Source organism: Elephantulus edwardii, unplaced genomic scaffold (assembly GCF_000299155.1).
Source record: "Elephantulus edwardii isolate Elephantulus edwardi_28Jun2011 unplaced genomic scaffold, EleEdw1.0 scaffold00295, whole genome shotgun sequence".
NCBI lineage: Eukaryota > Metazoa > Chordata > Mammalia > Macroscelidea > Macroscelididae > Elephantulus > Elephantulus edwardii.
In genome coordinates, this window is record NW_006400045.1 from 2,975,180 (window position 1) to 2,984,220 (window position 9,041).

Here is a 9,041-nt window from a genome sequence, read left to right on the forward strand (position 1 = left end):
ACAGCTTTAATCTTTTCTCCATCTATCATAATGTTGTCTATAGGTCCAATGGTAAGAATATTTGTTTTCTTGACATTGAGTTGCAATACATATTAAAAGCTCTATTTTCTGATCTTCTGCAACAAGTGTGTTCCCCACCCAGGTCTCTGAGGAGAGTTACACTTGAAAGAAGACAAGCGTAAAAAGAGAAATTTTTTCAATAAACAGAGGGAAGGTAAAGCTAATGGGTGTGCTTAACTCATGATGACCACCTGGGTCTACTTAATGAGAGAACAGTGGAAGCATCAGAACTCCCTTTCCAGGACTGTAAGTTAAATGAAGCTGACAAATATGCTTAACTCATGATGATGACTAGGGTCCACTTGATAAATGGAAGTGGGAGATATGCAGTAATGAAGAGACAGCTTGAGTTTGGACTTATTCCTTCAGTACAATCCACCTGGCATGATGAAAAATAAATGAAGAATTGTTGCTGGTTTGTGGAGCGGGAAGTCCTGACAATCTCTGATGTTATGAGACTGAGGTTGAGTGAGGGGACTAGCTGGTCCAAAACATAGTAAGAAATGTAGACTCCTGAATTTGTGACTGATGCCCATTTGGACTTAGCCATGATGGCTGGGGATGGGTTGAACAGAACCCTGCCAGATGAAGAAGAGATGTTTCATTCTGTAATCTAGTGTTGATTACTGCTACGTAATGATTTGCTCTGAACTGGACCTTTGTTTATAGATCTGGATGTTGAAAGTGTCAACTATAAGAAAAGATTCTTTGAAGAAAAAGACATGCTTGTTTTCTTAGATTACTGGTTTGATAAGACTAGGCAATAAGAAATTGACTATATAAATTGGAGGGATTAAGTTTAATGAGTGAAGTAACTGAATTACATACTTTCACAAATATAGATGATGGTAAAGAGAAGGTTGACCCTTCTAAAAATGAGAAATAATGGTTAGGAAAACCAGGTGTGGACTGTAATGTTAAAGATTGGCTTTTCTAGCTATTATGTTAGCCTCCTCTGGCCTCCAGCTACCATAATTATGGACACATAGTCTTGAAAATCATCAAAAGCTGTCTAACTAACATAAGAGAGAAGGTGCTTTCCACATCCCAGTGATGACAATGGTGGAGAGATTGTGGAAAGACTATACAGCAAGGTATAGTCTGAGGCTTCTTCCATTTGTGTTGGCCACAGTTAAAAGTTTTACTTGGCAGTTGAATGAAAGAAAAGCTGATTTGTAATTGTTCTGAGGGAAACCTTGCAGGATGATTTGAATTTGTGCAACTGAACTGAACTAAACTGAACTGAACCTTTATTAGTTGAGGGATTTTGTCTTGATATCAATCTGGCTTGGAACTGTTGTACTAAACCTGGACATGTATTTGCGATATCCTTTGCTTCCTCCATTCTCCAAACTATGTCCCTAATAAATCCCACAACTGGAGTAAAATCTGTGAATCAACTATGAATATCAAACTTGAATGGTAGAAAGAGGTACAGGAGCTATCTGTCTGCTGTGATGGATATGATTATTGATGGGGATAGTTCCCCTTTAGAAAGTAGGAATAGTCAGATGCAACGACTCTCTCCCACATTGCGTTGGCTTCATTCACAGTTGCTATGAGTCTTGCTCAGTTGGAGGGCACCTAACAACAACAACAACAACATCATTATAAATGGCAGTAATTAAATGTTGTTGTTGTTGTTGTTGTTGTTGTTGTTGTTATGTGCCATCAAGTCGCCTCTGACTCATAGCGACCCTACGCACAATAGCCCTAAACTCTGCTCTGTCCTGTGCCAATCGCACTGCCTCTGACACAACCATCCCAATTATCCCAGTAATTGAATCAATCCACCTCATAGAGGGCCTTCCCCTCCTGTGCCGTCCCTCCACCGTACCAAGCATGATGTCACTCTCCAAGGACCGGTCTCTCCTCACAACATGTCCAAAATATGTTAGATGGAGCCTCAGAATCCTTGCCTATAAAGAGCCACCTGGTTTAACCCTTTCCAGGATGAATCTGTTTGTTTTCCTAGCAGTCCATGGTATTCTCAATACTCTTCTCCAGCACCACAGCTCAAAGGCATCAATTCTCCTTCTATACTCCTTGGTCATTGTCCAACTCTCTGATGCATAACAAGTGATTGCAAAGACCATGGCCTGTATCAGACGCACCTTAGTCTCCAGAGAGACACCATTGCTCTTCAGTACTTTGGAGAGGTCCCTAACAGCAGACTTTCCTATGGCAATGCGCCTTTTATTTTCCTGGATACTGGTGCCAAGCATGTTGACTGTGGAGCCAAGCAGACTAAAGCTGTGAGCAATCTCAATCTCTTCACCATCCATCCTGATGCTGCCAATTGGTCCAGTGGTGAGAATCTTTGTCTTCTTGACATTGAGCCTCAATCCATATTGGAGGCTAGAGTCCTTGACCCTCTGCAGTGGTGCTTCAGGTCCTCCTCAGTTTCAGGAAGCAAGATTGTGTCATCTGCATAATGCAGATTGTTGATAGATTGTCCTCCACTCTTGACCCCACATTTCTCCTCTTAGAGCCCAGCCTCCCGGATGATCTGTTCTGCATACAAGTTGAAAAGGTATGGAGATAGGATGCATCCCTGGCATATGCCCTTCCCGATTTTGAAACATGCAGTGTCCCGTGCTCTGTTCTGACAACTGTCTCCTGGCCCAAGTATAGGTTTCACATTAGAACTATCAAGTGTTCTGGGATTCCCATTCTTCTCAGAGTCAGCCACAGTTTGTTATGATCCACGCAGTTAAATGCCTTTGCATAGTCAATGAAGCACAGATAGACATTCCTCTTGAATTCCCTGCTTTTAGCTAAGATCCATCTAGCATCAGCTACAATATCCCTAGTACCAGGACACCTTCTAAACCCAGCCTAGACTTCTGGAAGTGCTCTGCTGATGTGTTGCTCCCGTCGATTTTGGCTAATCTTCAGTAGAATCTTGCTCGCATGTGAAATCAATGAGATTGTCCTATAGTGTGGAAACTATAGTAATTAAATAGAGTTCTAGAAATCAATAGTTGAGAAAGCATGCAAAAGAAAATATTTAGTCTACCTTTATGCAAATGATACTAAGATGCTATCAATGGGAAATACTAATTGCTTCTAGTAAAGAAACTTTAGAACATGCTTTGTTCTATTGTAAGCACATTATGAGTAGAAATTTGCAGACTTTTACTAAAAAATATAAAGATTGAGGGTCGAGTTTCTATTTCATATTAAAAGAGAGGAAGATACACAATTCAGAGAGACACAGAAATTGGGCTGCTAACTTCAAAGGCAATAGTTTGAACCTACCAGAAGCACTGGGAGAAAAAGATGGAGTATCTCAGATCTTCATTAAGGATTTGCAGTCGTAGAAACTTCATGAAGGTCACTATGAATTGGACCTAATTGAACAGCAGTGGGTTAATTTGGTCTCAAACATTAAATCAGAATTCTGTGCAAATATGAAGCAAAATTGTATTGTGACACAGCCTAGGTATGGATGATTGCATAAAATGATGTTTAGGGTTAACTAAACGGTTAAAATGGAATATTTAACAAAGCAATATAAATCATTCTGAACAATATTGGGAAAGGACCATAAAATAATCATGTGTTAGTGAGTTTCTTTTTCACATCTGTGCATTTTAAAAAACCTTGTGTTTTTACAAAATATGGAACACCGAGTTACTGTATTAAAAAAGAAGTGATTGACACTGAAACACATTTCAAAAAGTAGCATGTAATAAAGAACCCGTGATAACAAAGGAAGACTTTCAAGCTGAACTGAAACATGGGCAACCCAGTGGGCTTTTCAGAAGAAAACACACAGAAGTTGTGGAGCAGTTAACAGAACTGGTACAAAGATGTCACCTTTGAGTTAGCAGTGTAGCTCCCTATGAACCACAAAGGTCCTTATTTGATATTTAGAAAAATGGTTTATATTACACATACATAAAATTAGAAAATATGTAGAGTAAAATTATAAACTTGATATTAATATTAAGAACATCTTTCTAGTTATTGAAAAATAAATTTCCTCTATGCAGGGAATATCTATCTTAGATTAAAAGTTATGAAAAGAAAAACTAAATCAGAATCAGACAATTACTAGCGAAAGAGAGTAAAGGTAAAATTGTTTATCATTAAAGTTAAGCATGACCGGAATTGTAGCTAAAACTCAAGTTACTATTAGTTTCATTCACTAACCATTGATTCTTGGAAGCTTTCATTAAGGTCACTTTCTTACCTTGGTCCTAGATATTGAGATGTAGTACTTTTTTGTTAGGCCTACAATCACCTATTGAAATACTACAAGAACGAAGAGTAGCCTTTAAGGAGTGAAGTGGGTTCCCTTAACAGCATGACTGGCAATGATTTGTAATATATTGCTTTCTGCTGCGGTAGCTCTCTAAACACTTGAACAAGACTTTAAAGTAATTACTTCAGGAAGGACTAAGAAGAACTATATTCCTATTTTAATTCTGTACAGCTTAATTAAATAATTTATTGTTTCATTTCTCAAAAATTCTATCTCCCCTGTCATTGAATTGGTTCTGACTTACTGTAACCCTCCATGAGATTTATGAGACTGTAAATTATAACAGCAGGAGACTGCCCATCTTTCTCCCTAAGAGCTGATGGCAAATTATAACCATAGAAAATAAGCAGCAAAACACGTAAATGCCACCAGAGTTCTCTCTCAATTCTACTAGGTGCTATGCTATACCCTGGGCTTAGCATTTTGTGAGGGGGGTTTTAATGGTATTTTTTAACACAATTCACATTTACTTAGATTGAAATAAACTGTACAAAATTTCTTTGCCAAAAAATAATAATTTCTCTACTCTTCGTATGTAAACAAACCACAAAACGTTTATTCTTGTAAGAGTCCCAGGTTTTACTCATAAATTGAGATAAGGCAGTAGACACAGTCATGGAAGAATACGGAAATTATCAGTTGTTAATATCCATGACATTTCAACGTATTTAGACCAAGAAACAAAAGTGTTCGACGAAAACCTTCAAAAAGGTTTATGAAGTGTATGCTCAACAAAAGAATGTAAACAATGGAAACCGGATGTGGAACAAAAATGGTAAATTCTTCCACTCCCACTTTATCTATAACGTGTTCCTTTAAGTTCACATGATAAAGACAATCTACACTGAAATCTGTGTTTGAAACACTCCCAGTTTGTATCACTCTAGAAAATTTTCTTAACTGTCTACTATATCATTTTAACACACTTAAAACTCGCACTAGTGGAGTCCGCTGTAGGGTGCACCGCAGCTTGGTGGTTTCTCCGCTGTTCCGCGCTTCGCCTGAGTCCTGAGCAACCTCTGGGTTCCTCGATGCCTCTTCGCCAGCGGTGGCCGCTCGCCTTCCCGGGACACAGCACACACACCATGACAAGAAAGACAAGAGGTCCTTCAACCAGAGCCTGGCTGAGTGGAAGCTCTTCATCTATAACCCCAACACCAGACAGTTCCTAGGGCGCACCGCCAAGAGTTGGGGTTTGATCTTGCTCTTCTACCTAGTCTTCTATGGCTTCTTGGCTGCTCTCTTCACATTCACAATGTGGGTCATGCTCCAGACACTGAACGATGAAGTTCCCAAATAATGCGACCAGATTCCCAGTGCAGGACTTAAGGTTATTCCAAAACCAATGAGCGCCTTGGAATATTCATTCAGTGTATCTGACGCACATCCCTATGAAGGATACATTAAAGACCTTGACCATTTTCTAAAGTTAAATAGTCCAGAAGAACAGAAAAACCTCACAGTGTGTCCTGAAGGAATACTTTTTAAACAAAAGGGCCCTGTTTATTCTGCATTTAAGTTTCCTCTGGATTTACTTAAAGACTGCAGTGTCTTGACTGATCCCAACTATGGCTATTCCAAAGGAAACCCTTGTATTCTTGTGAAAATGAACCGAATTAAAGCCTAAAAGAGAACCGAAGATAGTAGGTACTTCAAAGAATGAACAGATGGCACATGTATCAACATACCCTTCCACGGGAAATATAGACTTAAAATATTTTCCAGGGCTGTTGTACATAGGGTCACTATGAGTCACAAACGACTCGACGGCACATAACAACAACAACATGGGGAAAAAATTACATGTGGGGTATCTGCAGCCAATTGTTGCCCTCCAGACATTCTTTGGGCCTCTTAGCGTTACCAAGAAAGAAGCCACATTTGACTGCAAGATCGAGGGAGCATCCAACCTGAAAAAGCAGGATGATCGTGACAAATTTTTAGGACGGGTTACATTCAAAATCACAGTAAATGCATAATATGAGTAGGCTATCTGTACGGAGTAAATGTTGTGTTGTCTGTCCCCACTTTGCATCAACTGGACCAGCCATTCTAGAATTAGGAGACCACGTTGGAGAAAGGTTGGTGGTATGTGACACTGGGGTGACACCTTCATGTGCTTTCAGATCATGCTGTCCAGATGTCCTCTGAAATAACTGCCTGTTGCCTCTGCTGCCTTTTGAACCAGTGTACAGATGCCATATTGGGGACAGGCAAATACCTGATCAAGATCAGTATGATGGGAGTCTTTTCCTCTTTTTGTGTGGTTTAACTGCCAAGTGTCTAAAGCTTAATGTGCTGTGCTGTGCTCTGTAAATATTGTATGGATTTAACAGTGGTTAACTGTCCTTTGATGCCAACACAATTTTTAGGTATAAAACAATAAAAGAAATGGTACTTGACCAACATCAAGTGACTTTATAGCTGCAATCAGTGGGTGTGGTGTGTGGAAACCCCTGAAGTGATGTGTGTGCAAGGAGGGCAAAGAAAAGTGTGTTGGAAACTGTTAAAAAAACAACAAAAACCCCCTCCCTCTATCAATATTGAGATTCATTTTAACATTTTTTAAAATTTATTCCTTATTCCCACACCTCTTTAAAATATTTATTTAAAGAGTATTAATTAAATAATCCTTCTAATTGGATCCACAGTGATAATAAAAGTATATAAAACTTTGTGAAAACATTTCTGTCATTCAATACTTTGCATGTATAAAATTCTGTGATATCAGTTAGAATGCTGTTGTTATTAAATACCATACAATTGGAACTGACTCATAACTGATTCTCAAGAGAATTTTCAGAGACAGTTAATCACACAGGAGGAGATTGTCCATATTTCTCCCATAGAATAGCTGATGGATTTGAACCACATACCTTTGTGTTAGCCGTGCAATTGATGCTTTACTTTTTATGCAAAGGCATTTGACTGTGTGTATCATAATAAATTATGGCTACATGTGGAAAGAATAGAAATCCCAGAGCACATAATTGTGCTCATGTGAAATCTATACCTAGACCAATAGGCTGTTGTGCAAGCAGAGCAAGGGAATACTGTTGTCATTATGTGCCATTGTGTCGCCTGGGCTATACACTCAAGGGCTACAGAGGAATAGGAGAGCTAGTAAAGTAGAGAGCTGTTAATGTTAGAAATTATGGACTTATACAGCTGGTTAAAAATTTAGGACTATGTTTACCTGAGACGTTTTTTTAATAATTGATCTTTTTATTTGTTGGTTGTTTTTTGAATAAAATTTTTGTTTTATACTAGTTTACACAAAGTTCATATACATTGTCCACACCAGATCTTTCACATTTCTTTTACCCATCTCTCATCCATCCATACATCCAATTGTGTGACCCTATGATTAACCACACTCCCTCCCCCTCTACTCCCACCCATCCTGCTGTAATTTCTCACACACTTTCTACAATAATGGTCTTTTTATACAGTATTTGTTCTTATGGGACTGAGTTAGTTCACTTAGCATAATGGTCTCCAGTCCCTTCCAAGTTACGTAGTGATGGCAGTCTTTTTACACTATAAACTAAGCCATTTAAGCTTGATGCCAATTTATCTCTGATGAACTTTATGATTTGGGGTTTACTCCCAGGTCTCTAATCCACCTTAAATTAATTGTTTGTGTATGTTGTCAAATGTGTATGCTGTTTAAACTTTCTGCAGATAGCAATCCAATTTTGCCTGCATCATTTGCTGAAGAGGTTGTCATTTCCAGGTTTGATTTCTTTCTTGTTTATCAGTTGACCATAGATAACTGGGTCCATTTCTGGGTTCTCAATTCTGTTGTATTGGTCTATGTGCCTGTAATTGTACAAATACTACGTTGTTTTGATTAATACCACTGTGTTGTAGGTTTTGAGGTCAGAGAGTGCTATGCTTCCCATTTCATTTTTATTTTTCAGAAGTGCTTAGCTTATTAGGATTCTCTTACTTCTTCAAATAAACTTAACAATTTTCCTTTCACTCTTCTTGAAAATTAATTTGGTATCTGTATTGGGATTGCATTGAACATGTACATTGCTTGTCATTTTCACAATACTAACTCTTTTTATCCATGAACAGGGCACATTTTTCCATTTATTACGTATTTTTCTGTCATATAAATTTTCTGTAGTCATTTTTGTATAGGTCTTTTGTGTCTCTAGGTAGATTCACTCCCATGTATCTCAATTTGTGGTTGGCTTTTGTAAATGGTATTGCTTTCTTGGTTTCCTTCTCTGAGTTCGCTTTGCTACTGTAGAAGAATCCAAATGATTTTTTTTTAAATATTGTATCCTGACACTCAATGAAATTGGTTTACTAGCTCTAACAGGTTTTTGGGTTTTGTTGTGTTGGTTTTTTGTTTTGTTTTGTTTTTTAGTCCTTGGGGTTTTCTGTGTAGACTATCATCTGCATATAGTGACAGTTGAACCATCTCTTTGCTGATCAAGGTGACTTTTATTTCCTTCTCTTATTGTATTTACCTAGCAATACAATATTGAATAGAAGAGGTGACACTGGGTATCCTTGTCTGGTCCCTGTTTACAAAGAAAATGCTTTTAGTTTTTCTCTGTTAGTAATGATATTGGCTCTTGCTTTTGCATGCATACTTTTCACTATGTTGAGGAAATTCCCTTCTATTCCAATTTTTCTGACTGTCTTAATCAACTGATTTTTGACAAGGAAATGAAATCAGTGAAGTGGGGAAACG

At 38.1% G+C, this 9,041-nt stretch overlaps 1 pseudogene; it reads left to right on the forward strand.

Moving 5' to 3' along the window:
- Window positions 1–243: 243 nt before the first annotated feature.
- On the forward strand, window positions 244–6,309 carry LOC102868499 (annotated as a pseudogene).
- Window positions 6,310–9,041: the final 2,732 nt, after the last annotated feature.